Here is a 3,979-nt window from a genome sequence, read left to right on the forward strand (position 1 = left end):
ATAAATAAATAAATAAATAAATAAATAACAATTGTGACACATAACAGAAAGAATTATGGAATGTAGCTCTTATGATCCCTACAAAACACCAACACCTTGGACGGTACATAATTTAAAGAAATGTCTTAAACAGTTTTTGAAATACTGAACAAGAAAAGCAACATGAACTTCCATACTGATTTTATGCAACTTCTATGTAGTACCTTGACTTAAATCCAAGAGCAAAAGTTAAGACTCTCCTCCTCTATTTTTTGTAAACAACTGCATGGTAAACTTAGATGGCTTTTCCTGGGTTTTTACCTGGGAGTGGCCTTTTTAAATTTTTTATTTAAAAAAGGGCAGGTTTGGCACTTTTATACTGATGTCACCAATGTTACTATTTCTTGGGATCTCAGGAAGATTCATATTCTTTTTTTTTTTTTTTGAGTGTAACTTTGTAATTTTTTTTATTTTTTTATTGTGTTATGTTAGTCACCATACATTACATTATTAGTTTTTTTTTTTTTAAAGGTTTTATTTATTTATTTAAGACAGAGAATGAGAGAGAGCACATGAGAGGGGTTAGGGTCAGAGGGAGAAGCAGACACCCTGCGAGCAGGGAGCCCGATGCAGGACTCGATCCAGGGACTCCAGGATCATGACCTGAGCCGAAGGCAGTCGCTTAAGCAACTGAGCCACCCATGCGCCGACATTATTAGTTTTTGATGTAGTGTTCCATGATTCACTGTTTGCGTATAACAGCCAGTGCTCCATTCAGTGTGTGCCCTCTTTAATACCCATCACCGGGCTAACCCATCCCCTCATCCACCGCCCCTCTGAAACCCTCTGTTTCCCAGAGTCCATAGTCTCTCATGGTTCGTCTCCCCCTCTGATTTCCCCCACTTCAGTTTTCCCTTCCTTCCCCTAAAGTCCTCCGTGCTATTCCTTATGTTCCACATATTCTTTACAGCTGATACAGCATGGGCTGGAGCTCCTGCTTCAGATTTCTCCAGTTTATTTTGTGCATCAATTTGTGTAACAAACTCATTCATGTTGGTCTCCAATACCATTATCCCCCATCACCATTTCTGCAAGAATATTGTGAACCTTGTCTACATGGAATATTAAACCTCATTCACGGCAATGTTTCCACAAGTATCTTGAGTTCTAGGGACATTATGAATGATTTTCAGGAGATGGTGGGGTGGATTTAGGTGTCAGATCTGGATACACATGGTAAGAGATCCATGAATCTTGGGCTTCTTGTGTGATTGTATTAGATTTAAAATGCCAAGGTCACTTTCTGAAGAACCCACACAGGAGACAAAATATAATGTTGCATAGTGTCTATAAATCAGTTTGTTGTCATATCTTCCAATTAACAATCCTTTTTCTAGGCAATTACATTTTCATCTCTCTTTGATACCAAATGGATTGTCTCCCTGATGACTTGCTATTGTGTGTCTCCACTGTAGGGCCAGAGCAAGTCTTTAGTCTTGGGCTAATTTTATTTTACTACAGAGGCAATGCCTTTCTTACTACTCTACTCAATGGCCCAAGATTTATAACACTTTCCCACCTGGGTGGAACACAAACTACTTATTGCTGGGTTTGAGCTCTGGAGATTGCTTTCTCTAAACATGTTTCAGGCGGTTCTCTTCCCAGCCTCCTGTATTTTCCTTAAACATGGGTAGATTAGTACCCAACTGCATACCTGGGAGGGATTCTCTACCTATCTCTGAGGCTCTTTTCATCTATAGCTTACTTATTACCAGTACTCAGCCCTAAAACTCGAGCTGCCTTGATCTGCATAGACTCTCATCTTCTCAACTCAGCCTGCTGAGTTGGCTGCATGACTAACACAAACCGGGAAGCCCACCTGCATGTGTCCCTGCTCTACAACTTTAGTTTGGTTTACTGCAGGTTGATGACCCCGGGCTGTCAGAAGCACTTCACCCAGGCCAGTCTGCTTCTGTGAGTGCTCCTTGAACCTGGGACCTTTGAAGCAGCAGGTGGACTCCAGTGGGCAGGGAGAGCCAACTTGCAGCATGCCGCTATGCTGGAAAAATTGTGAGTGGTAGTGGGCAAGATGCTGCACAGTTTATACTTGCAGAGCCACTGGCAGCTGGGACTGCGGTTGGGGGCAAGAACCCCTGCCCTGCCGGGGCCCTCTGCCACCCCTTCCCCTTTTACTGCTGCTCCCTGCTGACCTGGGTGAGAAGATGGGGAGCAACTCCTTGGAGGCGAACCCCAGGTATCGGAACAGTGGGCAGTGTCTGCAGAAAGGGTCCCACCTTGCTAAGAACCATCCAAATGTGGCTGGCCCACCCCTTCACCAGCCCTGCCCCCTTCTGGGAACTCTGCTACACTCTCATGGCCTTCTCTCTGTTCCTGTGCTTCCTCTCCTGAGAGCCCCTTTGGTTTCCACCCACACTCCCTCTAGGTATGGGCCAGTCCATGCCTGGCAGCCTCCTCCCTACAACACTTCCCTACAAGGAGCAGCCCAGGCTGGGGGTTTGGTTGGACACTGAGTGGTTCTTGAATCTTGCACATTTGGTTCTAGCCCCTCTCCACTGCTCTGCTCTGCTTTTCCCAGCCTGGGAGGCGGTTGGGAGCTAGATGTGCCAAGGTGACCTTCTTGCTGTGGATGGTGAGGCTATAAGGTGAGACTCCAGACCCTTCTCTGTGGGTGTACCCCCCAACCCTATTACTTGGTAGAGCTCATGGTGACAGCCCTGCCCTCAGTTCCCACATGGGGCCTCCAGTAAAATGGCAGTTGCTCTTAAAACAAAGCAAAACTTTAATTAAAAAAATTAAATATTAAACAAAATGTAATAGAAAATACTTCAGCAAATAAGTAAGTTTCTGGCCAAGAAAGACCAAAAGCTATTGTGTTGTTCTATCCAAAAGAAAGTTTCATGGTATTTCATATTTTAAAAATTGGGTAAGACTTAGAACCATCATAAGGCTCAGGGTTAATCATGATAAACTCAAAAGAAGCTGTGTCCAACTGTCAATTTTTATCAGATTTATTCTGCATTCAGTAATTTAATGTTAATGAAGTAGACTTACTCCACTAAATTAATATTGATAATTTTAATATTTGTTTTTCCATTCTTGTTTGTATATAATTATTAAATTTTCTGATTTATAGTAATAGAAAAATTTAAATCACAGTAACTTCATACCTAGATTTGTGTGTGTGCTTAAAACACAGCAAATGATATAATAAATAATTCAAATAAACACTGTGGCCTATGCTACTTTATTATTGTTGTTATTATTATTCCTATTAAAGGGGTTATGAAATACTTATGTTTGAGAAGTCTGATCCAGTAGGCAACTAATTGGAATTAGGAGCAGGGTTGAAGTTCTATAGTCTTATTGGACTATGTCAGAAAGCTTAGTCAGTAGGTTATCTAGGAGAGCACAGAGTAGAGCACAGGTTTTTCAAATATTAGTGCTCATAAGAATCACCAGAGCCAATTCCCAGGCTCTAGATTTTCTCATTTAATAAGTCTAGGGTGAGATCCTAGGACATATTTTTTTAAAATTACCTCCCATGTGATTTTGATGCTGTAGTCTGTGAATTACACAGTGGCACTCTGGTCTAAAAATCAAGATGAACAAGTAAATGGGAATTTGGACTAGAATTGATTATAGTTAGAGAGAAGCAAATAAAAAACACATATAACACAAACTCAGGGATAAGAAAAGCTTCCATGAGGAGTTAATTTGAAGAATGCTTAAGACATGGTGAGGCAAAAAGATTTTTTTTTTTTAGGAAATATCATAGTGATAAAGAGGCCTGGAGGTAAGGGCAAGCATGACACACTTAGGAAACAACAAATTATTAAATTTAACTGGAGATTCTTAAGCTGATTAAACACAAGGCAAATAGATCATTAACAAATAGAGCAATGTATTACAAAGGAATCAATATACTCTTAACCCTATATTCACCAGTAACAGGTGAGTATAAATTCCTTACAAAAATCTT

The 3,979-nt window shown here is 40.9% G+C and overlaps 1 pseudogene; it reads right to left on the reverse strand.

Annotated features, from left to right (window-relative positions):
* Positions 1–324: 324 nt before the first annotated feature.
* Positions 325–2,029, reverse strand: LOC110587648 (annotated as a pseudogene).
* Positions 2,030–3,979: the final 1,950 nt, after the last annotated feature.

Source organism: Neomonachus schauinslandi, chromosome 3, assembly GCF_002201575.2.
Source record: "Neomonachus schauinslandi chromosome 3, ASM220157v2, whole genome shotgun sequence".
Taxonomy (NCBI): domain Eukaryota; kingdom Metazoa; phylum Chordata; class Mammalia; order Carnivora; family Phocidae; genus Neomonachus; species Neomonachus schauinslandi.